Raw genomic sequence first — 27,987 nt, forward strand, 5'->3', positions numbered from 1 at the left:
TAGTCGTTTTCAGCCAATTTTCTGAATTTTTGAAAATTTCACTTTTTTGTGAAAATATCCACTAAATGAGGGAATAATATGTGTGAGGGTACCCCAGGAGAGTTCCAAATGTGTCTGGGTAGAATATATATCCCACGGGGGTAAAATTGAAAAAAGGTGAAAAAATTTTTTTTTTTGGACTTAGTCAATTTTTCAGCGTTTATCAGACTTTCAGATAGGGGAAATGTCAGTGAGCGTTCTGATTTCAGTTCCAGAGTGATTTGCCCGATGAGTCCATCATATTTAGTCGTTTTCAGCCAATTTTCAGAATTTTTGAAAATTTCACTTTTTTGTGAAAATATCCACTAAATGAGGGAATAATATGTGTGAGGGTACCCCAGGAGAGTTCCAAATGTGTTTGGGTAGAATATATATTCCGCGGGGGTAAAATTGAAAAAAGGTGAAAAAATAATTTTTTTGGACTTAGTCATTTTTTGAGCGTTTATCAGACTTTCAGATAGGGGAAATGTCAGTGAGTGTTCCGATTTCAGTTCTAGAGCGATTCGCCCGATGAATCCTTCATATTTAGTCGTTTTCAGCCAATTTTCTGAATTTTTGAAAATTTCACTTTTTTGTGAAAATATCCACTAAATGAGGGAATAATATGTGTGAGGGTACCCCAGGAGAGTTCCAAATGTGTGTGGGTAGAATATATATCCCACGGGGGTAAAATAGAAAAAAGGTGAAAAAAAAATTTTTTGGACTTAGTCATTTTTTCAGCGTTTATCAGACTTTCAGATAGGGGAAATGTCAGTGAGTGTTCCGATTTCAGTTCCAGAGCGATTCTCCCGATGAGTCCTTCATATTTAGTCGTTTTCAGACAATTTTCTGAATTTTTGAAAATTTCACTTTTTTGTGAAAATATCCACTAAATGAGGGAATAATATGTGTGAGGGTACCCCAGGAGAGTTCCAAATGTGTGTGGGTAGAATATATATCCCACGGGGGTAAAATTGATAAAAGGTGAAAAAAATTTTTTTGGGACTTAGTCATTTTTTCAGCATTTATCAGACTTTCAGATAGGGGAAATGTCAGTGAGCGTTCCGATTTGAGTTCCAGAGCGATTCGCCCGATGAGTCCTTCATATTTAGTCGTTTTCAGCCAATTTTCTAAATTTTTGAAAATTTCACTTTTTTGTGAAAATATCCACTAAATGAGGGAATAATATGTGTGAGGGTACCCCAGGAGAGTTCCAAATGTGTGTGGGTAGAATATATATCCCACGGGGGTAAAATTGAAAAAAGGTGAAAAAAATTTTTTGGGGACCTAGTCATTTTTTCAGCGTTTATCAGACTTTCAGATAGGGGAAATGTCAGTGAGCGTTCCGATTTGAGTTCCAGAGCGATTCGCCCGATGAGACCATCATATTTAGTCGTTTTCAGCCAATTTTCAGAATTTTTGAAAATTTCACTTTTTTGTGAAAATATCCACTAAATGAGGGAATAATATGTGTGAGGGTACCCCAGGAGAGTTCCAAATGTGTGTGGGTAGAATATATATCCCACGGGGGTAAAATTGAAAAAAGGTGAAAACATTTTTTTTTTGGACTTAGTCATTTTTTCAGCGTTTATCAGACTTTCAGATAGGGGAAATGTCAGTGAGCGTTCCGATTTCAGTTCCAGAGCGATTCGCCTGATGAGTCCTTCATATTTAGTCGTTTTCAGCCAATTTTCTGAATTTTTGAAAATTTCACTTTTTTGTGAAAATATCCACTAAATGAGGGAATAATATGTGTGAGGGTACCCCAGGAGAGTTCCAAATGTGTGTGGGTAGAATATATATCCCACGGGGGTAAAATTGAAAAAAGGTGAAAACATTTTTTTTTTGGACTTAGTCATTTTTTCAGCGTTTATCAGACTTTCAGATAGGGGAAATGTCAGTGAGTGTTCCGATTTCAGTTCCAGAGCGATTCGCCCGATGAGTCCTTCATATTTAGTCGTTTTCAGCCAATTTTCTGAATTTTTGAAAATTTCACTTTTTTGTGAAAATATCCACTAAATGAGGGAATAATATGTGTGAGTGTAACCCAGGAGAGTTCCAAATGTGTGTGGGTAGAATATATATCCCACGGGGGTAAAATTGAAAAAAGGTGAAAAAATTTTTTTTTGGACTTAGTCATTTTTTCAGCGTTTATCAGACTTTCAGATAGGGGAAATGTCAGTGAGCGTTCCGATTTCAGTTCCAGAGCGATTCGCCCGATGAGTCCTTCATATTTAGTCGTTTTCAGCCAATTTTCTGAATTTTTGAAAATTTCACTTTTTTTGTGAAAATATCCACTAAATGAGGGAATAATATGTGTGAGGGTACCCCAGGAGAGTTCCAAATGTGTGTGGGTAGAATATATATCCCACGGGGGTAAAATTGAAAAAAGGTGAAAAAATATTTTTTTTTGGACTTAGTCAATTTTTCAGCGTTTATCAGACTTTCAGATAGGGGAAATGTCAGTGAGCGTTCTGATTTCAGTTCCAGAGTGATTCGCCCGATGAGTCCATCATATTTAGTCGTTTTCAGCCAATTTTCTGAATTTTTGAAAATTTCACTTTTTTGTGAAAATATCCACTAAATGAGGGAATAATATGTGTGAGGGTACCCCAGGAGAGTTCCAAATGTGTGTGGGTAGAATATATATCCCACGGGGGTAAAATTGAAAAAAGGTGAAAACATTTTTTTTTTGGACTTAGTCAATTTTTCAGCGTTTATCAGACTTTCAGATAGGGGAAATGTCAGTGAGCGTTCTGATTTCAGTTCCAGAGTGATTCGCCCAATGAGTCCATCATATTTAGTCGTTTTCAGCCAATTTTCAGAATTTTTGAAAATTTCACTTTTTTGTGAAAATATCCACTAAATGAGGGAATAATATGTGTGAGGGTACCCCAGGAGAGTTCCAAATGTGTGTGGGTAGAATATATATTCCGCGGGGGTAAAATTGAAAAAAGGTGAAAAAATTATTTTTTTGGACTTAGTCATTTTTTGAGCGTTTATCAGACTTTCAGATAGGGGAAATGTCAGTGAGTGTTCCGATTTCAGTTCCAGAGCGATTCGCCCGATGAATCCTTCATATTTAGTCGTTTTCAGCCAATTTTCTGAATTTTTGAAAATTTCACTTTTTTGTGAAAATATCCACTAAATGAGGGAATAATATGTGTGAGGGTACCCCAGGAGAGTTCCAAATGTGTGTGGGTAGAATATATATCCCACGGGGGTAAAATTGAAAAAAGGTGAAAACATTTTTTTTTTGGACTTAGTCATTTTTTCAGCGTTTATCAGACTTTCAGATAGGGGAAATGTCAGTGAGTGTTCCGATTTCAGTTCCAGAGCGATTCGCCCGATGAGTCCTTCATATTTAGTCGTTTTCAGCCAATTTTCTGAATTTTTGAAAATTTCACTTTTTTGTGAAAATATCCACTAAATGAGGGAATAATATGTGTGAGTGTAACCCAGGAGAGTTCCAAATGTGTGTGGGTAGAATATATATCCCACGGGGGTAAAATTGAAAAAAGGTGAAAAAATTTTTTTTTAGACTTAGTCATTTTTTCAGCGTTTATCAGACTTTCAGATAGGGGAAATGTCAGTGAGAGTTCCGATTTCAGTTCCAGAGCGATTCGCCCGATGAGTCCTTCATATTTAGTCGTTTTCAGCCAATTTTCTGAATTTTTGAAAATTTCACTTTTTTGTGAAAATATCCACTAAATGAGGGAATAATATGTGTGAGGGTACCCCAGGAGAGTTCCAAATGTGTCTGGGTAGAATATATATCCCACGGGGGTAAAATTGAAAAAAGGTGAAAAAATTTTTTTTTTTGGACTTAGTCAATTTTTCAGCGTTTATCAGACTTTCAGATAGGGGAAATGTCAGTGAGCGTTCTGATTTCAGTTCCAGAGTGATTTGCCCGATGAGTCCATCATATTTAGTCGTTTTCAGCCAATTTTCAGAATTTTTGAAAATTTCACTTTTTTGTGAAAATATCCACTAAATGAGGGAATAATATGTGTGAGGGTACCCCAGGAGAGTTCCAAATGTGTTTGGGTAGAATATATATTCCGCGGGGGTAAAATTGAAAAAAGGTGAAAAAATAATTTTTTTGGACTTAGTCATTTTTTGAGCGTTTATCAGACTTTCAGATAGGGGAAATGTCAGTGAGTGTTCCGATTTCAGTTCTAGAGCGATTCGCCCGATGAATCCTTCATATTTAGTCGTTTTCAGCCAATTTTCTGAATTTTTGAAAATTTCACTTTTTTGTGAAAATATCCACTAAATGAGGGAATAATATGTGTGAGGGTACCCCAGGAGAGTTCCAAATGTGTGTGGGTAGAATATATATCCCACGGGGGTAAAATAGAAAAAAGGTGAAAAAAAATTTTTTTGGACTTAGTCATTTTTTCAGCATTTATCAGACTTTCAGATAGGGGAAATGTCAGTGAGCGTTCCGATTTGAGTTCCAGAGCGATTCGCCCGATGAGTCCTTCATATTTAGTCGTTTTCAGCCAATTTTCTAAATTTTTGAAAATTTCACTTTTTTGTGAAAATATCCACTAAATGAGGGAATAATATGTGTGAGGGAACCCCAGGAGAGTTCCAAATGTGTGTGGGTAGAATATATATCCCACGGGGGTAAAATTGAAAAAAGGTGAAAAAAATTTTTTGGGGACCTAGTCATTTTTTCAGCGTTTATCAGACTTTCAGATAGGGGAAATGTCAGTGAGCGTTCCGATTTCAGTTCCAGAGCGATTCGCCTGATGAGTCCTTCATATTTTGTCGTTTTCAGCCAATTTTCTGAATTTTTGAAAATTTCACTTTTTTGTGAAAATATCCACTAAATGAGGGAATAATATGTGTGAGGGTACCCCAGGAGAGTTCCAAATGTGTGTGGGTAGAATATATATCCCACGGGGGTAAAATTGAAAAAAGGTGAAAACATTTTTTTTTTGGACTTAGTCATTTTTTCAGCGTTTATCAGACTTTCAGATAGGGGAAATGTCAGTGAGTGTTCCGATTTCAGTTCCAGAGCGATTCGCCCGATGAGTCCTTCATATTTAGTCGTTTTCAGCCAATTTTCTGAATTTTTGAAAATTTCACTTTTTTGTGAAAATATCCACTAAATGAGGGAATAATATGTGTGAGTGTAACCCAGGAGAGTTCCAAATGTGTGTGGGTAGAATATATATTCCGCGGGGGTAAAATTGAAAAAAGGTGAAAAAATAATTTTTTTGGACTTAGTCATTTTTTGAGCGTTTATCAGACTTTCAGATAGGGGAAATGTCAGTGAGTGTTCCGATTTCAGTTCTAGAGCGATTCGCCCGATGAATCCTTCATATTTAGTCGTTTTCAGCCAATTTTCTGAATTTTTGAAAATTTCACTTTTTTGTGAAAATATCCACTAAATGAGGGAATAATATGTGTGAGGGTACCCCAGGAGAGTTCCAAATGTGTGTGGGTAGAATATATATCCCACGGGGGTAAAATAGAAAAAAGGTGAAAAAAAATTTTTTTGGACTTAGTCATTTTTTCAGCGTTTATCAGACTTTCAGATAGGGGAAATGTCAGTGAGTGTTCCGATTTCAGTTCCAGAGCGATTCGCCCGATGAGTCCTTCATATTTAGTCGTTTTCAGACAATTTTCTGAATTTTTGAAAATTTCACTTTTTTGTGAAAATATCCACTAAATGAGGGAATAATATGTGTGAGGGTACCCCAGGAGAGTTCCAAATGTGTGTGGGTAGAATATATATCCCACGGGGGTAAAATTGAAAAAAGGTGAAAAAAATTTTTTGGGGACCTAGTCATTTTTTCAGCGTTTATCAGACTTTCAGATAGGGGAAATGTCAGTGAGCGTTCCGATTTGAGTTCCAGAGCGATTCGCCCGATGAGACCATCATATTTAGTCGTTTTCAGCCAATTTTCAGAATTTTTGAAAATTTCACTTTTTTGTGAAAATATCCACTAAATGAGGGAATAATATGTGTGAGGGTACCCCAGGAGAGTTCCAAATGTGTGTGGGTAGAATATATATCCCACGGGGGTAAAATTGAAAAAAGGTGAAAACATTTTTTTTTTGGACTTAGTCATTTTTTCAGCGTTTATCAGACTTTCAGATAGGGGAAATGTCAGTGAGCGTTCCGATTTCAGTTCCAGAGCGATTCGCCTGATGAGTCCTTCATATTTAGTCGTTTTCAGCCAATTTTCTGAATTTTTGAAAATTTCACTTTTTTGTGAAAATATCCACTAAATGAGGGAATAATATGTGTGAGGGTACCCCAGGAGAGTTCCAAATGTGTCTGGGTAGAATATATATCCCACGGGGGTAAAATTGAAAAAAGGTGAAAACATTTTTTTTTTTGGACTTAGTCAATTTTTCAGCGTTTATCAGACTTTCAGATAGGGGAAATGTCAGTGAGCGTTCTGATTTCAGTTCCAGAGTGATTTGCCCGATGAGTCCATCATATTTAGTCGTTTTCAGCCAATTTTCAGAATTTTTGAAAATTTCACTTTTTTGTGAAAATATCCACTAAATGAGGGAATAATATGTGTGAGGGTACCCCAGGAGAGTTCCAAATGTGTTTGGGTAGAATATATATTCCGCGGGGGTAAAATTGAAAAAAGGTGAAAAAATAATTTTTTTGGACTTAGTCATTTTTTGAGCGTTTATCAGACTTTCAGATAGGGGAAATGTCAGTGAGTGTTCCGATTTCAGTTCTAGAGCGATTCGCCCGATGAATCCTTCATATTTAGTCGTTTTCAGCCAATTTTCTGAATTTTTGAAAATTTCACTTTTTTGTGAAAATATCCACTAAATGAGGGAATAATATGTGTGAGGGTACCCCAGGAGAGTTCCAAATGTGTGTGGGTAGAATATATATCCCACGGGGGTAAAATAGAAAAAAGGTGAAAAAAAATTTTTTTGGACTTAGTCATTTTTTCAGCATTTATCAGACTTTCAGATAGGGGAAATGTCAGTGAGCGTTCCGATTTGAGTTCCAGAGCGATTCGCCCGATGAGTCCTTCATATTTAGTCGTTTTCAGCCAATTTTCTAAATTTTTGAAAATTTCACTTTTTTGTGAAAATATCCACTAAATGAGGGAATAATATGTGTGAGGGAACCCCAGGAGAGTTCCAAATGTGTGTGGGTAGAATATATATCCCACGGGGGTAAAATTGAAAAAAGGTGAAAAAAATTTTTTGGGGACCTAGTCATTTTTTCAGCGTTTATCAGACTTTCAGATAGGGGAAATGTCAGTGAGCGTTCCGATTTCAGTTCCAGAGCGATTCGCCTGATGAGTCCTTCATATTTTGTCGTTTTCAGCCAATTTTCTGAATTTTTGAAAATTTCACTTTTTTGTGAAAATATCCACTAAATGAGGGAATAATATGTGTGAGGGTACCCCAGGAGAGTTCCAAATGTGTGTGGGTAGAATATATATCCCACGGGGGTAAAATTGAAAAAAGGTGAAAACATTTTTTTTTTGGACTTAGTCATTTTTTCAGCGTTTATCAGACTTTCAGATAGGGGAAATGTCAGTGAGTGTTCCGATTTCAGTTCCAGAGCGATTCGCCCGATGAGTCCTTCATATTTAGTCGTTTTCAGCCAATTTTCTGAATTTTTGAAAATTTCACTTTTTTGTGAAAATATCCACTAAATGAGGGAATAATATGTGTGAGTGTAACCCAGGAGAGTTCCAAATGTGTGTGGGTAGAATATATATTCCGCGGGGGTAAAATTGAAAAAAGGTGAAAAAATAATTTTTTTGGACTTAGTCATTTTTTGAGCGTTTATCAGACTTTCAGATAGGGGAAATGTCAGTGAGTGTTCCGATTTCAGTTCTAGAGCGATTCGCCCGATGAATCCTTCATATTTAGTCGTTTTCAGCCAATTTTCTGAATTTTTGAAAATTTCACTTTTTTGTGAAAATATCCACTAAATGAGGGAATAATATGTGTGAGGGTACCCCAGGAGAGTTCCAAATGTGTGTGGGTAGAATATATATCCCACGGGGGTAAAATAGAAAAAAGGTGAAAAAAAATTTTTTTGGACTTAGTCATTTTTTCAGCGTTTATCAGACTTTCAGATAGGGGAAATGTCAGTGAGTGTTCCGATTTCAGTTCCAGAGCGATTCGCCCGATGAGTCCTTCATATTTAGTCGTTTTCAGACAATTTTCTGAATTTTTGAAAATTTCACTTTTTTGTGAAAATATCCACTAAATGAGGGAATAATATGTGTGAGGGTACCCCAGGAGAGTTCCAAATGTGTGTGGGTAGAATATATATCCCACGGGGGTAAAATTGATAAAAGGTGAAAAAAATTTTTTTGGGACTTAGTCATTTTTTCAGCATTTATCAGACTTTCAGATAGGGGAAATGTCAGTGAGCGTTCCGATTTGAGTTCCAGAGCGATTCGCCCGATGAGTCCTTCATATTTAGTCGTTTTCAGCCAATTTTCTAAATTTTTGAAAATTTCACTTTTTTGTGAAAATATCCACTAAATGAGGGAATAATATGTGTGAGGGTACCCCAGGAGAGTTCCAAATGTGTGTGGGTAGAATATATATCCCACGGGGGTAAAATTGAAAAAAGGTGAAAAAAATTTTTTGGGGACCTAGTCATTTTTTCAGCGTTTATCAGACTTTCAGATAGGGGAAATGTCAGTGAGCGTTCCGATTTGAGTTCCAGAGCGATTCGCCCGATGAGACCATCATATTTAGTCGTTTTCAGCCAATTTTCAGAATTTTTGAAAATTTCACTTTTTTGTGAAAATATCCACTAAATGAGGGAATAATATGTGTGAGGGTACCCCAGGAGAGTTCCAAATGTGTGTGGGTAGAATATATATCCCACGGGGGTAAAATTGAAAAAAGGTGAAAACATTTTTTTTTTGGACTTAGTCATTTTTTCAGCGTTTATCAGACTTTCAGATAGGGGAAATGTCAGTGAGCGTTCCGATTTCAGTTCCAGAGCGATTCGCCTGATGAGTCCTTCATATTTAGTCGTTTTCAGCCAATTTTCTGAATTTTTGAAAATTTCACTTTTTTGTGAAAATATCCACTAAATGAGGGAATAATATGTGTGAGGGTACCCCAGGAGAGTTCCAAATGTGTGTGGGTAGAATATATATCCCACGGGGGTAAAATTGAAAAAAGGTGAAAACATTTTTTTTTTGGACTTAGTCATTTTTTCAGCGTTTATCAGACTTTCAGATAGGGGAAATGTCAGTGAGTGTTCCGATTTCAGTTCCAGAGCGATTCGCCCGATGAGTCCTTCATATTTAGTCGTTTTCAGCCAATTTTCTGAATTTTTGAAAATTTCACTTTTTTGTGAAAATATCCACTAAATGAGGGAATAATATGTGTGAGTGTAACCCAGGAGAGTTCCAAATGTGTGTGGGTAGAATATATATCCCACGGGGGTAAAATTGAAAAAAGGTGAAAAAATTTTTTTTTGGACTTAGTCATTTTTTCAGCGTTTATCAGACTTTCAGATAGGGGAAATGTCAGTGAGCGTTCCGATTTCAGTTCCAGAGCGATTCGCCCGATGAGTCCTTCATATTTAGTCGTTTTCAGCCAATTTTCTGAATTTTTGAAAATTTCACTTTTTTGTGAAAATATCCACTAAATGAGGGAATAATATGTGTGAGTGTAACCCAGGAGAGTTCCAAATGTGTGTGGGTAGAATATATATTCCGCGGGGGTAAAATTGAAAAAAGGTGAAAAAATAATTTTTTTGGACTTAGTCATTTTTTGAGCGTTTATCAGACTTTCAGATAGGGGAAATGTCAGTGAGTGTTCCGATTTCAGTTCTAGAGCGATTCGCCCGATGAATCCTTCATATTTAGTCGTTTTCAGCCAATTTTCTGAATTTTTGAAAATTTCACTTTTTTGTGAAAATATCCACTAAATGAGGGAATAATATGTGTGAGGGTACCCCAGGAGAGTTCCAAATGTGTGTGGGTAGAATATATATCCCACGGGGGTAAAATAGAAAAAAGGTGAAAAAAAATTTTTTTGGACTTAGTCATTTTTTCAGCGTTTATCAGACTTTCAGATAGGGGAAATGTCAGTGAGTGTTCCGATTTCAGTTCCAGAGCGATTCGCCCGATGAGTCCTTCATATTTAGTCGTTTTCAGACAATTTTCTGAATTTTTGAAAATTTCACTTTTTTGTGAAAATATCCACTAAATGAGGGAATAATATGTGTGAGGGTACCCCAGGAGAGTTCCAAATGTGTGTGGGTAGAATATATATCCCACGGGGGTAAAATTGATAAAAGGTGAAAAAAATTTTTTTGGGACTTAGTCATTTTTTCAGCATTTATCAGACTTTCAGATAGGGGAAATGTCAGTGAGCGTTCCGATTTGAGTTCCAGAGCGATTCGCCCGATGAGACCATCATATTTAGTCGTTTTCAGCCAATTTTCAGAATTTTTGAAAATTTCACTTTTTTGTGAAAATATCCACTAAATGAGGGAATAATATGTGTGAGGGTACCCCAGGAGAGTTCCAAATGTGTGTGGGTAGAATATATATCCCACGGGGGTAAAATTGAAAAAAGGTGAAAACATTTTTTTTTTGGACTTAGTCATTTTTTCAGCGTTTATCAGACTTTCAGATAGGGGAAATGTCAGTGAGCGTTCCGATTTCAGTTCCAGAGCGATTCGCCTGATGAGTCCTTCATATTTAGTCGTTTTCAGCCAATTTTCTGAATTTTTGAAAATTTCACTTTTTTGTGAAAATATCCACTAAATGAGGGAATAATATGTGTGAGTGTAACCCAGGAGAGTTCCAAATGTGTGTGGGTAGAATATATATCCCACGGGGGTAAAATTGAAAAAAGGTGAAAAAATTTTTTTTTGGACTTAGTCATTTTTTCAGCGTTTATCAGACTTTCAGATAGGGGAAATGTCAGTGAGCGTTCCGATTTCAGTTCCAGAGCGATTCGCCCGATGAGTCCTTCATATTTAGTCGTTTTCAGCCAATTTTCTGAATTTTTGAAAATTTCACTTTTTTGTGAAAATATCCACTAAATGAGGGAATAATATGTGTGAGGGTACCCCAGGAGAGTTCCAAATGTGTCTGGGTAGAATATATATCCCACGGGGGTAAAATTGAAAAAAGGTGAAAAAATTTTTTTTTTTGGACTTAGTCAATTTTTCAGCGTTTATCAGACTTTCAGATAGGGGAAATGTCAGTGAGCGTTCTGATTTCAGTTCCAGAGTGATTTGCCCGATGAGTCCATCATATTTAGTCGTTTTCAGCCAATTTTCAGAATTTTTGAAAATTTCACTTTTTTGTGAAAATATCCACTAAATGAGGGAATAATATGTGTGAGGGTACCCCAGGAGAGTTCCAAATGTGTTTGGGTAGAATATATATTCCGCGGGGGTAAAATTGAAAAAAGGTGAAAAAATAATTTTTTTGGACTTAGTCATTTTTTGAGCGTTTATCAGACTTTCAGATAGGGGAAATGTCAGTGAGTGTTCCGATTTCAGTTCTAGAGCGATTCGCCTGATGAATCCTTCATATTTAGTCGTTTTCAGCCAATTTTCTGAATTTTTGAAAATTTCACTTTTTTGTGAAAATATCCACTAAATGAGGGAAAAATATGTGTGAGGGTACCCCAGGAGAGTTCCAAATGTGTGTGGGTAGAATATATATCCCACGGGGGTAAAATAGAAAAAAGGTGAAAAAAAATTTTTTTGGACTTAGTCATTTTTTCAGCGTTTATCAGACTTTCAGATAGGGGAAATGTCAGTGAGTGTTCCGATTTCAGTTCCAGAGCGATTCGCCCGATGAGTCCTTCATATTTAGTCGTTTTCAGACAATTTTCTGAATTTTTGAAAATTTCACTTTTTTGTGAAAATATCCACTAAATGAGGGAATAATATGTGTGAGGGTACCCCAGGAGAGTTCCAAATGTGTGTGGGTAGAATATATATCCCACGGGGGTAAAATTGAAAAAAGGTGAAAAAAATTTTTTGGGGACCTAGTCATTTTTTCAGCGTTTATCAGACTTTCAGATAGGGGAAATGTCAGTGAGCATTCCGATTTGAGTTCCAGAGCGATTCGCCCGATGAGACCATCATATTTAGTCGTTTTCAGCCAATTTTCTGAATTTTTGAAAATTTCACTTTTTTGTGAAAATATCCACTAAATGAGGGAATAATATGTGTGAGGGTACCCCAGGAGAGTTCCAAATTTGTGTGGGTAGAATATATATCCCACGGGGGTGAAATTGAAAAAAGGTGAAGAATTTTTTTTTTTGGACTTATTCATTTTTTCAGCGTTTATCAGACTATCAGATAGGGGAAATGTCAGTGAGAGTTCCGATTTCAGTTCCATAGCGATTTGCCCGATGAGTCCTTCATATTTAGTCGTTTTCAGCCAATTTTCTGAATTTTTGAAAATTTCACTTTTTTGTGAAAATATCCACTAAATCAGGGAATAATATGTGTGAGGGTACCCCAGGAGAGTTCCAAATTTGTGTGGGTAGAATATATATCCCACGGGGGTAAAATTGAAAAAAGATGAAGAATTTTTTTTTTTGGACTTAGTCATTTTTTCAGCGTTTATCAGACTTTCAGATAGGGGAAATGTCAGTGAGCGTTCCTATTTCAGTTCCAGAGTGATTCGCCCGATGAGTCATTCATATTTAGTCGTTTTCAGCCAATTTTCTGAATTTTTGAAAATGTCACTTTTTTGTGAAAATATCCACTAAATGAGGGAATAATATGTGTGAGGGTACCCCAGGAGAGTTCCAAATGTGTGTGGGTAGAATATATATCCCACAGGGGTAAAATTGAAAAAAGGTGAAAAAAAAATTTTTTTAGACTTAGTCATTTTTCCGGCGTTTATCAGACTTTCAGATAGGGGAAATGTCAGTGAGCGTTGCGATTTCAGTTTCAGAGCGATTCGCCCGATGAGTCCTTCATATTTAGTCGTTTTCAGACAATTTTCAGAATTTTTGAAAATTTCACTTTTTTGTGAAAATATCCACTAAATGAGGGAATAATATGTGTGAGGGTACCCCAGAAGAGTTCCAAATGTGTGTGGGTAGAATATATATCCCACGGGGGTAAAATTGAAAAAAGGTGAAAAAATGTTTTTTTAGACTTAGTCAATTTTTCAGCATTTATCAGACTTTCAGATAGGGGAAATGTCAGTGAGCGTTCTGATTTCAGTTCCAGAGCGATTCGCCCGATGAGTCCTTCATATTTAGTCGTTTTCAGCCAATTTTCAGAATTTTTGTAAATTTCACTTTTTTGTGAAAATATCCACTAAATGAGGGAATAATATGTGTGAGGGTACCCCAGGAGAGTTCCAAATGTGTGTGGGTAGAATATATATCCCACGGGGGTAAAATTGAAAAAAGGTGAAAAAAAATTTTTTTTGGACTTAGTCATTTTTTCAGCGTTTATCAGACTTTCAGATAGGGGAAATGTCAGTGAGCGTTCCAATTTCAGCTCCAGAGCGATTCGCCCGATGAGTCCTTCATATTTAGTCGTTTTCAGCCAATTTTCTGAATTTTTGAAAATTTCACTTTTTTGTGAAAATATCCACTAAATGAGGGAATAATATGTGTGAGGGTACCCCAGGAGAGTTTCAAATGTGTGTGGGTAGAATATATATCCCACGGGGGTAAAATTGAAAAATGGTGAAAAATTTTTTTTTTTGGACTTAGTCATTTTTTCAGCGTTTATCAGACTTTCAGATAGGGGAAATGTCAGTGAGCATACCGATTTCAGTTCCAGAGTGATTCACCCAATGAGTCATTCATATTTAGTCGTTTTCAGCCAATTTTCTGAATTTTTGAAAATTTCACTTTTTTGTGAAAATATCCACTAAATGAGGGAATAATAAGTGTGAGGGTACCCCAGGAGTGTTCCAAATGTGCGTGGGTAGAATATATATCCCACGGGGGTAAAATCGAAAAAAGTTGAAAAAATTTTTTTTAGGACTGTCATTTTTCCGGCGTTTAACAGACTTTCAGATAGGGGAAATGTCAGTGAGCGTTCCGATTTCAGTTCCAGAGCGATTCGCCCGATGAGTCATTCATATTTAGTCGTTTTCAGCCAATTTTCAGAATTTTTGAAAATTTCACTTTTTTGTGAAAATATCCACTAAATGAGGGAATAATATGTGTGAGGGTACCCCAGGAGAGTTCCAAATGTGTGTGGGTAGAATATATATCCCACGGGGGTAAAATTGAAAAAAGGTGAAAAAAATTTTTTTTTTGGACTTAGTCAATTTTTCAGCGTTTATCAGACTTTCAGATAGGGGAAATGTCAGTGAGCGTTCCGATTTCAGTTCCAGAGCGATTCGCCCGATGAGTAGTTTTGAGCCACCCCCGTAGTGTTCGAGTTCGGTTCGGTTCGTCGAACACCCGTGTGTTCGCCGAACTGTTCGTCGAACTGTTCGTCGAACACCTTCGAACACCGTTAAAACCAATGGCAGGCAAACAAAAACACATAGAAACACATAGAAAACACCTTCAAAGGTGTCCAAAAGCTGACAAACTGCTCAGAAGACACAACTAACACATGGAAAAGTGACAAGTACATATAGTCATGCGAAAAGAAAAGAGGTGGAGGAGTAAAAGGAGGGGGCGACACAGATATAGGCATGTCATGCCCTTCTAAAATCCAAAAAGTGAGAAGCCGACACGTTCAGTCCGCTCCTGCCTGTGCCACCTCCGCGTCGCCGGGTTTGTGCCAGAGCCGCGGTGAACCCTGACGGCCAGCCCCCCTCTCCCAATACTGGTGCCTGTCCGCTGGTGGGTCGAGCGAGTCCCCCTGTGGTGGAGGCAGCTCTAAGCTTTTTAATTTAAATTGTCTCTCTAATTTGAATGAATACACTTTAAATCCATTTACAAGGATCTATTGGAGTGCAAGTCTCATGCCAGCAGCCGCGTAATTCCAGCTCCAGTAGCGTCCACTAAAGCTGCTGCAGTTAAAAAGCTTTTATAAGGATCGAGCTCGGCTGTCCACCAAAGGCATCCTACTACCAGTCCCAGCCCCTATGCCTTGGGGTGCCTCCTGATGCTCTTCACTGAGTATCCCGTGGTCCCGAAGCATTTCCTTTGAAAAAATTAAGTGTCCAAACTACAGGTGGTGTATCTTGCTTAACAGCCGCGATAATCCGCTGACTAGCAGACACTGCTACTAGGCACAAAGTATTTCCTGGGCTAGATGCAGTTAAAAATTTGTAATTAGATACTCTCTTTGGATGCTGAGAAAGCATTCCATAGAGTCTCCTGGCACGCCATATATGATTCTCTTAAAAAGCTTGGGGTAGGGGTCTAGGGGACCCTTTTATAGCCAAAATCATGGCCCTGTATCGCAATACGTCACCTAGGCTGAAGATAAATGGAACTGTAGCACCCTGAGGGCTCGGTTGCTACAGAGGTATTGCACCTCACCCAGAGGTGTGATATCTCACTCTCAGGTAAGGATGTAGTGTGGATCAGGACCCGACACCTGCATGCATTACACCACATTGCCGTGGGGCAGGGCGACCAATATGCCCCTGAGATGGGCACGACAGTCCCTGTCCCTGGCTGGAGTGGGGGGAGGGAACACAGAGGAAGGGGAACCCTGTAGTGCAGGAGCAGGGAGGAAGCAGTTCCTGGGTGCATTGAGAAGGGAGTATAAAAGGTGGGCACCATCTTAGTTCAGTGCAGAGAAGTCTGAGCAGAAGTGGCAGGGAGCAGGGGCTCTGCATGAGCTCTGCTCCGGAGGCGGGCCTAGTAACAGAGGCCCAGGCCTGGAAGAGGGAGAAGGAAGGAAGAGGAGCGGAGAAGGCTCCAGGAACGAGGAACGAAGGGATCCCAGGGGTGCGGACGGGCGAGTCGCCACCGCACGCCCGAATCCACCTGCGTGGAGGGGTCAGGCCAAAGGGGGAGACCGGTCCCCGAAACTAGTGGAGGCAGGAAACGACCCTCAGCTAGAAACAGGAGGCTGTGGCATTTTATGTGGCGCAGCCCCTCGCTACACCCGCTAGGAAGGCACCACGTAGGCTCAGGGAAACTGGCGCCAAGTTTACCAAGAGGAGGCCCGAGGCAGCCGGACAGAAGGGTTGGTAAGAAAGGCCAGACAAAGGACACACAAAGGGGGTCCTGTGAAGCGCTCCAAAGTTATCTTGGAGTTGTCTGAGCCCCTCACCTGGTGAGCACAGTACGACGTGGGCAGCCGTTACCTGAAGACGTGGTCTGGATAATAAGAACTGTGAGTAAAGGTCCTGGACTGCATCACTGACTCCGTGTCGTTACTGCTGCTGCCCTGCACCATCACCCCCATCCTCCGCATACACTGCCCTGAGGCTATACTCCTCCCGTGGGGAGTTATGCTACGCTCTGCTGCACCCACAGCACCAGCCTCAGCGGTCTGCCCTGGAGCGGCGGTTCACTCTGACCGCAATCCACGGGTGGCGTAGTCGGACATTTAAACATCAAAACCACATAAATAGTTCCGCCACTGGTTTGACCGCCCTGAGCCACGGAACCGGGTCGCCACCACGGAGACTACAACCACCAGCATCCACCAGAAAGGGTCCGGCTCCGGGTGTCCCAAGGCCCAGGGGGCGCGACAGAACATTTTCATCACCTTTCACAATCACCAATGGGACAAGGCAGGGATGTTCTCTGTCCCCTCTCTTATACATCCTAGTGACGGAGCACCTGCTCTCATCAATTCGCCATAACCCCAATATTAGGTGGATTGAGGTGGGAGGCACCGAGTACAAGTGCTCTCTATTTGCTGATGATGTCCTAGTATATATCACTCAATCACATATATCCATCCATGCTGTTATGGCTGAAATAGATCACTTTGTTACATGGTCAAATTTTAAAATCAATGCAGCGAAGTCTGAGGCCCTCGATGTCTCCCTCCCCAAATCCATATAGGATTCCATCCAGTCCAACTTTCCCTTTGCCTGGCCCTCACAGGGTATCAAATACTTAGGAATTCCTATTCATAGAGACCTCTCCCATCTATGTTATCTTAATTTTGGGCCCTTTATTGAACAACTCCATACAGACCACGGTTGGCAAGTTAGAACTGTAAGATTCACTACGTGAACCACTGGTGTTTTGTGGAAAAGCACATGTACACTGTGTTCCAAATTATTATGCAAAAAGTGTTTAGGAGTGATATGGGAAGAATTTGTTTGTTTGTCACTTAAACTCATTGATGGTGATGTGTGTCAGGGCTCTTTATATCACTGTAAGCAATTGCAGACACCTGTGCTAATTAGTTTGGCAGGTGTGTCCAATGAAAGGCAAGACTACTTAAGAAGGCTGTCTCACATTATTAAGCAGCCTACATTTTCTGCCAAAATGGGAAAGAAAAAGGATGTGTCGGCTGCTGAGAAGCAACAAATTGTGGAGTGTTTAGGTCAAGGCATGACTACAATCAACATTGTGCGATGATCAGGATGAAGTGTCTTGGCAATCAAGAAGTATGTAGCTGATTCACAGTACACACGTGTGCGTGCTGATAAGGGCAAATTGAGGACTCTTTCCTACAGGCAATTACGTCAGGCTGAAAGAGCAGCGGCAAAAAAGCCTTGTCATAGCAGCAGACAAGTTTTTGAAGCTGCTGGTGCCTCCAACGTCCCCCGAACAACAAGATGCAGGGTCCTTCAGAGGTTTTCAGCTGTGCATACGCCATCCCGTCGACCTCCTCTATCCACTTCACACAAGCAGAAACGGCTCCAGTGGGCCAAACATTACATGAAGACTGATTTCAAAACTGTTTTGTTCACGGATGAGTGCCGTGCAGCGCTCGATGGTCCAGATGGATGGAGTAGAGGATGGCTGGTTGATGGACACCCCACGCAAACACGGCTACAGCGCCAACAAGGAGGAGGTGGAGTAATGTTTTCGGCTGGAATCATGGGGAGAGAGATTGTCGGCCCCTTTAGGATCCCTGAAGGTGCTAAAGATGAACTCCATAATGTATGTGGATTTTCTCAAACAGCACTTCCTGCCATGGTTCAAGAAGAAGAACCGTGTATTTCACAGCAAGATCATTTTTTTGCATGATAATGCACCATCTCATGCTGCACATAAAACATCTGCATCTCTGGCTGATATGGGCATAAAAGGGGACAAACTTATGGTGTGACCCCCATGCTCCCCTGACCTCTACTCCATTCAGAACCTTTGGAGCATCATTAAAAGGAGTGTCTATGATGGCGGGAGGCAGTTCACATCTAAGCAACAGCTCTGGGAGGGTATTGTTATGTTCTGCTACCAGAGCTAAGGAAAGAGAGGAGATCTGTCCCTACGATAGAACTCAGCTGAATCCCTACGATGTAACAGGGAACCTGATCCTGCGATCAGACCTGCTAAAGTCCTAAACTAGTCTGTACGGAGACCTATAGATGTGGGGAAGGAATCCCTACAAGTACTAAGGACTGGGAGGAATATGGGACACCTCCTAACAGAAATAGTAGCAGACAGACGAACAAACAAAATATATAGAACATAGAGGTCCGTAGACCAAGCAAACTAACAGAGTTAGATACAGAGCACAGGCTAGCTAGAAAGTAGTTATACAATGAAGTCCAGCAAAGCCAGAAGGGCGGAGCAGGGTTAAATAGGCCAACAAGGTCATGTGACCAGCAAAGGAAAAAACCTAAGAGCAAGGTTCTAACAGTAACCCCCTTCTAAGAGGATCCTCCGGATCCCCTAGGACCAGGCTTATCAGGAAATCTCCTGTGAAACGCTCTGATAAGTCTGGACGCGGAAACATCATCTGACCTCACCCAAGAGTTATCCTCGGGTCCGAAACCTTTCCAGGCCACAAGATACTGCAAACTACCTCTATACCGTCTAGAGTTAAGGATGCGAGAAATTTCATATTCCCCGTCCTCCACCACCGGAGGAACAGAGGCAGAGGCGTCACCATCCGACACAACAACTTTTTTTAACAGAGAGACATGAAATACCGGATTAATTCTCCAGGAGGTAGGAACCTCCAACCTAACAGCAGATTGGTTGACAACCTGAAGCACCTTAAAGGGCCCTACAAACTTGGGACCCTATTTCTTAGAAGGAATCCTCAACCGCAGATTCCTAGAGGACAACCAAACCATGTCACCAACAGCGAACAAAACCTCCTGTCGTTTCCTATCAAAGTAGTCTTTAGATTTTCTGTTGGCCTCCTGAAGATTACCACGCACCTCCGTCCAAACTCTCTCCAAATCACCGGAAAAATTCTCCTCCTCAGGCACGGCAGATCCCAACTTGGAGAACGACCCAAACGACGGATGTCTCCCAGAAGAACAAAAAAAGGCGAACAACCAGCAGAAGAAGATGTATGATTGTTCAGAGCAAATTCAGCAAGTGGCAGAAACTCAGACCACCCCTCTTGATTGTCTGCCACAAAACAACGCAAGAACTGCTCAACATCCTGGTTTTTCCTTTCTGTCTGGCCATTAGATTCAGGATGATATCCGGACGAGAACGACAAATGAACTCCCAACCTGTCACAAAAGGCACGCCAAAAACGAGCCACGAACTGAGGACCCCTATCAGAAACAATGTCAGTAGGAACGCCATGAAGTCTGACAATTTCCTTGACAAAGGCCTTAGCGAGAGTTTTAGCGCAGGGCAGTTTGACGAAGGGAACCAAGTGACACATCTTGCTAAAACGGTCCACGACCACCCAGATGACAGTAAAACCCTCAGAGGGGGGAAGGTCAGTTATAAAGTCCATAGCCAAATGTGTCCAAGGAGCACTGGGAACCTCCAAAGGACAAAGCAACCCCGCAGCAGGAGTATGTGAGGACTTAGATCTAGCACATATAGTACATTGACGCACCCACTTAATGACTTCCTTCTGCCATCCAGGCCACCAAAAACTGCGACCCACCAGTCTCTTGGTCTCAGAGATTCCGGGATGACCTGCCAACCGAGATTCGTGACACTCAACAAACAAATCTCTCCTAAAGGTCCCAGGCACAAACAACCTCCCATGAGGAGTGTTAGATGGGGCATTCTCCTGTGCTTTAAGAATCTCATCTTCCAAAACGGAGTCCAAAGCAGCTATCACAACACCTTCTTGTAAAATGTTCTCCTCTTTCTCAGCACCGACTATGGGAGAAAAACTGCGAGACAAGGCATCCGCCTTAACATTCTTAGTACCAGGGATGTAAGTAGCGGAGAAATTAAACCGCGAGAAAAACAGTGCCCACCTAGCCTGACGGGCATTCAGGCGCTTGGCAGCATCAAGATATATCAGAATTTTATGATCCGTAAGAACCTGAACGGGAAATTCCGCACCTTCCAAGAAGTGGCGCCAGTGTTCAAATGCGAGTTTAATAGCCAATAATTCCCGATTACCAATATCGTAATTCAGTCCAGTCTCCGAAAATTTTTTTGAAAAAAAGGCACAGGGATGTAATCCATCCCCGTTATCCTGAGACAATACTGCGCCAACCCCCACAGAGGAAGCATCAACCTCAACCAAAAACGGCTTAGTCATATCAGGCTGCATAAGGATGGGAGCAGAGGTGAACCTCTCCTTGAGATACACAAAAGCTTCAATGGCCTCAGAAGACCACTGAACCACATCAGCACCTTTCCTGGGGATATCGGTCAGAGGTTTGACAATACTAGAAAAATTTTTTATGAATTTTCTGTAATAATTGGCGAAACCTAAAAACCTCTGTATCGATTTCAAACCAATAGGCCTAGGCCATTCCTGTACAGCTTGAACTTTAACCGGGTCCATCTCAAAACCTTCGCTGGAGATAATGTAGCCCAAAAAACTAATTCTCTGTACAGCGAACTCACATTTCTCCAGCTTAGCAAAAAGCAAATTGTCCATTAATAACTGTAATACCTCACGTACGCTCCGCCAATGAGACTCCAGATCCGGCGAATAAATCAAGATGTCATCCAAATACACAACCACATTTTTGCCGATCAAAGGTCTAAGGATGTCATTAATAAGATTCTGAAAAAATGCAGGAGCATTAGTAAGACCAAAAGGCATAACCAGATTCTCAAAATGATCCACAGGAGTGTTAAAAGCAGTCTTCCATTCGTCACCCTCCTTCATGCACAACAGATTGTATGCCCCCTTAAGGTCAATTTTAGAGAACCACTTGGCCCCCATTAACTGGTTAAACAGATCAGGAATCAATGGCAGTGGGTAAGGATTGCGTACAGTAATTTTGTTAATCTCACGAAAATCCAGACAAGGACGTAAACCGCCGTCCTTTTTTTTTACAAAAAAAAATCCAACCGCCACATGAGACTTAGAGGGCCTAATGTGACCGGCGGCCAAACTTGTCTGTATGTATTCCTCCAAAGCCTTCCTCTCAGGAATAGTAAGGTTAAATAAACGACTTTTAGGAAGAGTCGCTCCAGGGACAAATTCAATAAAACAATCATAGTCTCTATGTCGAGGCAAAACCTGCGATTCCTTCTCAGAAAAAACTCTCCAAAAATCCTGAATAGGAAGAGGTAATTCCCCCCTATCCAAAGCTGCAATATGCCCGTTACAACACTTGTCATAACATTTATGGCTCCAGGATTTAATTTCATTGGTAGACCAATCCAGTACAGGATTGTGAAATTTTAACCAGGGCAATCCCAATATTACTGGAGAAGGCAAGTTATTCAAAACTACCAAATCCAATTTCTCATGGTGAACACCATTAATAGTGAGAGGAAATTCACAGACCTTGAGAGTAATATTCTTCAAAGGAGAGCCATCCACAGAAACCACAGCAATGGGGGATGATAAACGTTCGGGTTTTAAATTGAGTCTTTCCAAGAATCCCCCATCAATTACATTCAGAGTAGACCCACAATCAACAAACACCCGAAATTCCAATAATTTTTCCTGAGCAATCGTGGAAGCAGCTAAAAATACACCCTTGGAATTTAAACAGGCAATACGGGCATGACTGACCATTTTTTTTTTCTTTCTTCATACGAAGCTCACAGCCTTTAATCAAATGACCAGATTTTCCGCAATAGAAACACAAGCCTTCAGAAAATCTACGGTCTTTTTCTTGAGAGGAGGTGCCACCGATCCAATCTCCTTCGGTTCACCACTGTTAGTACACACATTCTCATAACCAGAAACTGACATAACAGAGGATTTGCTCTCATTAACCCTTGCACGCAGTCTCCTATCCACCCGTATAGCTAATTGCATAGCCTGTTGCAAATCTTCAGGTGTAGGATAAGCAATTAGCAGGTCTTTAACCCTTTCATTGAGCCCAGCAAGAAATAGACTTTTCAGAGCAGAATCGTTCCACCCTGTTTGAGTAGACCAACGACGCAAATGAGTACAATATTTTTCCACATTACCTGATCCCTGTTTCAAACGTCTCAACTCAGTCTCAGCTGATGCGACACGGTCAGGATCATCATATAATAGTCCCAAAGCAGAAAAAAAACTATCCACTGATCTGAAGCATGTATCACTAGGTTGCAAAGAAAAGGCCCACTCCTGAGTCTCTTTGCGCAAAAGTGACATTATGAACCCTATGCCCTGGGATTCATCCCCAGAGGACTTGGGTCTCAAACGAAAATACAATAAGCAAGCATTTTTAAATGAAAAAAATTCTCGGTGTTCACCAAAAAATAAATCCGGCAAACATACCTTAGGCTCCAAGAAATGTGCTCCAGGACAGTTACTCACGTGCTGACGGAGCTCGGCCACTTCCAGAGAGAGTTCCTGCAGGTGTTTAGCCAAATCCTGAACCGACACCATGATGGAACAGAAAAATCTTTCCTTAGAGAATTTGCAGGCTGGACTTACTGTTATGTTCTGCTACCAGAGCTAAGGAAAGAGAGGAGATCTGTCCCTACGATAGAACTCAGCTGAATCCCTACGATGTAACAGGGAACCTGATCCTGCGATCAGAACTGCTAAAGTCCTAAGCTAGTCTGTACAGAGACCTATAGATGTGGGGAAGGAATCCCTACAAGTACTAAGGACTGGGAGGAATATGGGACACCTCCTAACAGAAATAGTAGCAGACAGACGAACAAACAAAATATATAGAACATAGAGGTCCGTAGACCAAGCAAACTAACAGAGTTAGATACAGAGCACAGGCTAGCTAGAAAGTAGTTATACAATGAAGTCCAGCAAAGCCAGAAGGGCGGAGCAGGATTAAATAGACCAACAAGGTCATGTGACCAGCAAAGGAAAAAACCTAAGAGCAAGGTTCTAACAGGTATTCTGTCCTCATGCAAAACAATTGAAGCAGAAACCATCCAAAACCTGACAAATTCAATGGACGAGAGAGTTCAGAAGCTCCTTTCGAACAAGGGGTCCTATGTGAAAATGTAACATCACCTAGAATAAAGTTTTGAGTTGAAAACTGTTTGATTTCAGTTTCTAACAACCTGCTAATGCTTATAATTTCAAAAATGACCATTTTTTTGGTCTTTATTAAAATGAAAAGGTTGATCGAAAAGTTTGGGGGATCTAAGAGTGTGGCAACCCAGTAGTCATGATTACTTCGAATTCTGACAATATGAGGGTCATGCTGCAGGTAGTGCAGCAAGAAGGCACTTATGTGTCTTGCGCATCTCGGAGCCCCAAAATTATTTTCCGGGCTAGATGCAGCTAAAAATTATTATTAATTTTAAATCTGGTGAAGCTTTAGTATAGATGGCCTAATAGGATCAGTGCTGCACACTGCTACAAAGCCCAAATTATTTTCCAGTCAAGATACAGATAAACATGATTAGTAATTTTAAATCTGGTGGAGCTTATTATAGATGGCCTAATAGAATCAGTGCTGCACACTGCTACAAAGCCCAAATTATTTTCCAGCCAAGATACAGATAAACATGATTAGTAATTTGAAAGCTTAAAACGGTTGGTAGGGTGATTTTAACCAATCATCAAGCTTTTACTCTCCCCAGGATGACACAGGGGTAGAAAAGTCGTTTCGGATCCATGATTTGTTCATCTTTATGAACGTGAGTCTGTCTACATTATCAGTGGAGAGCCGCGTGCGCTTATCTGTCAGCACACCACCAGCAGCGCTGAACACACGTTCAGACAGAACGCTGGCTGCGGGGCATGACAAGATCTCCAAGGCGTAAGTGGCTAGCTCCGGCCATTTATCCAGATTGGAAGCCCAAAAAGAGCAAGGGTCCAGTGACACAGTCATGGCTTCAATGTTTACTTGGAGATACTCCTGTACCATCGTCTCTAGGCGTTGACTATGTGTCAGACTTCTTGTCTCCTGTGGCCTTGCAAAGGATGGGCTAAAAAAGTGGTGAAATGATTCCGCAAAATTGATGTTACCAGCAGATACTGTGGTTCTGTTACGGTTTGAGTGCTGAACACTTGAAGGTCCCACGGTTGGCAAGTTGGAACTGTGAGATTCACTACGTGCACCACTGCTATTTTGTGGAAAAGCACATGTAAGATTCTGCAACAGTCTCTGCTGATACTCCTGCATGTGTGCATCCCTTTCTATGGCAGGAATAATTTCTGCAAATTTACTTTTGTACCGGGGATCTAACAGTGTGGCAACCCAGTAGTCAGGATTATTTCTAATTCTCACAATTCGAGGGTCATGTTGCAGGTAGTGAAGCAAGAAGTCACTCATGTGTGTTGCGCATCCAGGAGCACCAAGTCCCTGTTGTGTTGGTGGCGAGGTAACAATCATGCTTCCTTCCTCTGTCCTCTCCCCCCAACCTCGCACAACAGAAATGTGATCAAGGTCTCCCTCATCTAATGAGTCTTCCATCAGTTCGTCCTCCACTCCTTCCTGGGCTCCTGCACCTTCCTCACTAGTTTGGCTGCTACCATGCGCCCTGGTAAAACCATCTCCCCCACCCTCACATGCCTGCCGCCTTGGTGCTGCCGACCGTCTGGACCTTGCAGATGTTAGCCCTTCCGCATACAACTCCTCCTCCTCTACTTCCTCCACCTCCTCTTGTGCCACCATCTGACTCCGAATTCTGTTTAACATGTGCTCCAGCATGTAAATCACCGGAATAGTCATGCTGATAATGGCATCGTCAGCACTAAACATCTTCGTCGCCATTTCAAAACTGTGCAGAAGGGTGCATAGGTCCCTGATCTGAGACCACTCCTCCAGCGTGATTTGCCCCACCTCTGGATCTCGTTGGCCCAGGCTATACGTCAGAACGTATTGCACCAGGGCTTGTCGGTGCTGCCACAGTCGCTGCAACATGTGCAGAGTTGAATTCCACCGGGTAGGCACATCGCATTTTAGCCGGTGAAGTGGCAGGCCCAATGACTTCTGTAGAGATGTAAGTCGCTGAGCTGCGGGATGCGAACGGCGGAAGTGAGCACAGAGCGACCTTGCCCTCTGCAGAAGGCCATCTAGTCTGGGATAGTGGGCTAAAAATTGCTGGACAACCAGGTTCAACACGTGAGCCATACAAGGCACGTGTGTGACATTGCCCCGGCGAAGGGCCGCACCCAGGTTTGCAGCATTGTCGCACACGGCCTTCCCTGGTTTCAGGTCCAGTGGAGACAACCATTCATGAAATTGGTTCTCCAGAGCTGACCACAACTCCTCAGCTGTGTGACTCACATTTCCCAGACATTTCAATGTAAAAACCGCCTGATGACGTTGAGCCCTACTGCCAGCATAGTAAGGAGGTTTGCAGGATCCCTTCTGCGCAGTTAGAAAGCTTGTGGCATGACCAGACAGGCTTTGGGTGCAGGTGGAAGACCGAGAGGAGGTTGAGGAGGCAGAAGCAGTGGAGGAACTTTGACATAAAGAGGATTGACGCACAACTCGTGGGGACGGCAAGACTTGGACAGCAGCCCCTTGTCCTGCTGTCACCATAGTTACCCAGTGCCCAGTCAGCGACATGTAACGCCCCTGTCCATGCCTACTCGTCCAAGTGTCTGTGGTGAAATGCACCCTGTCACACACAGAGTTTCTCAAAGAAGCGGTGATGTTGTGTGCGACATGCTGGTGGAGCGCAGGCACACCTTTCTTTGAGAAGTAGTGCCGACTGGGCATCTGGTACTGGGGCACTGCGACGGACATAAGGTCTCGAAAATCCTCTGTGTCCACCAGGCGGAAAGGCAGCATTTCTGTAGCCAAGAGCTTGCAGATGGTGAAATTCAACCTCTTAGCTTTCTCATGGCTAGGAGGAAATGGTCTTTTACTTGTCCACATCTGAGGGACCGAGGGCTGGCTATTGTGCTTAGACGGGGTTGATAAGGGTGTCCCCGGCAAACTGCCGGTCTGTGAGGAAGATGCAGGCGGACATGTTAGGTTGCCTTGATCCAAAGGTGGTGCTATCGATGTCGGACAGCGCTCAACACCAGCTGGTGTTACCACCTCCAAAGAAAATGATGACCTGCCAATCACGCTGGCTGTTGCGGGTAAAGAGGTGGCAGGTCTGCGCCCCAAAACAGGTGTGACTGCTGTCCCCCCAGTCACAGAGGATGAAGAGGCCGCGGATGCACAAGATATGGCAGACGGCGGTTGGCCCGGCCGGCTAGGCCGCATTGTAGCACACTGAGCTTCCCACTGCAACTTTTGCTTCATGTCCATGTGCCGGTTCATGCATGAAGTACTCAAACTATGTATTTTTTTGGCCTCTACTTAGCTTTTGCTGACAAATGTTACAGATAACACGAGTTGGGTCATCTTTATCGATCTGAAAAAATGCCCAGGCTATGCAAGGTTAAGCACCCATGCGACCTGAAGAGCCACCACGACTTGTGGTGAGAGGCAGAGTTGTATTTGAGGATGCAGTTGTTGACGTGCTTCCAGTACTACGTCTCTGTCCAGGAAGACGCAACCTGACCTCGTCGTCACTAGCATCTTCCTCCACCTCCTCTGCTGACCTCATCTCTTGGCTGACTGTGGGTTGACAGTAAGTGGGATCTCCAACCTCATCATCATCACCCTGTGCGTTATCACACCCGTCGTCCTCAGAGCCAACCTGTTCCTGCCCTGACAAAAAACTAAAGTTGTCGCTCCAATCAGGTATTTGAGTCTTATCATCGTCTTCCTCATTGTCTCCACCAACAGGAGTTACAGTTTGGGAATGAGGGTCTACATTATGGTCAGAACCTTCTGCGTCTGGTCCTGGATCCGACTCATAAAGATTCTGGGCATCAGTGCAGATCATTTCCTCGTCTGGATTCACAGAAGCGCTGGAGTCGACCTCTGATTCCCAGGCTATAGTATGAGCAAACAGCTCTGCAGACTCAACCATCTGTTCTACCTCATACTCAGACGGGCAGCTGGAGATTTGGGAGCTGTGAGGAAGCAAGTGCGATTGGGGTGACACCTTTGAGTACTGGAGTATTTGTGATGTTGAAGTTGATGTGGAGGAGAGCCCACTTAAAGGAGCACTTGATATCCGTTGAAGCACCTGCTGTTTTTGTGCCTCATCTGGAATTTGTAGCGATTGGCGTGGCCGTAAGAAAGGGATCTTATCACATTGTCCGCTAAAAGAAGTAGACATTTTAGTTTGGCTGGAAGATGGTCTTTCTTCTGCAGATGTTACTGTTGCTTTAACACCTACCCCACGGACAAAACCTTTTTTCCCCTTCCCAACACGCCTATTCCCCTTTCCACCAGCAGCAGGCCTTTTTCCACTCATTTTGGTGGTTAACTAATTCACAACTCTGGAATTGTTTGCACAAAAAAACAATGGATGGGAACCGAGCAGAGCTGAGTGGCCAAACTGTGGTATTAGGCCAAAACTATTGGCTGGGTTAGATGCAGAAAAAAATTATATTCAATTTGCAACCTGATGGAGGTCAGTATAGATGGACTAATAGAACAAGTCCCACACACAGCTAGAAGCCCAAATATTTTTTCAGAGGTAGATGCAGAAAAAAAATTTATTCAGTTTGCAACCTGATGGAGGTCTGTATAGATGGATTAATAGAACAAGTCCCACACACAGCTACAAGCCCAATATTTTTTCAGAGGTAGATGCAGAAAAAAAATATATTCAGTTTGCAACCTG

The sequence above is a fragment of the Phyllobates terribilis genome, unplaced genomic scaffold (genome assembly GCF_046119375.1).
Source record: "Phyllobates terribilis strain yellow unplaced genomic scaffold, ASM4611937v1 Scaffold_41__1_contigs__length_11206878, whole genome shotgun sequence".
Classification (NCBI taxonomy): domain Eukaryota; kingdom Metazoa; phylum Chordata; class Amphibia; order Anura; family Dendrobatidae; genus Phyllobates; species Phyllobates terribilis.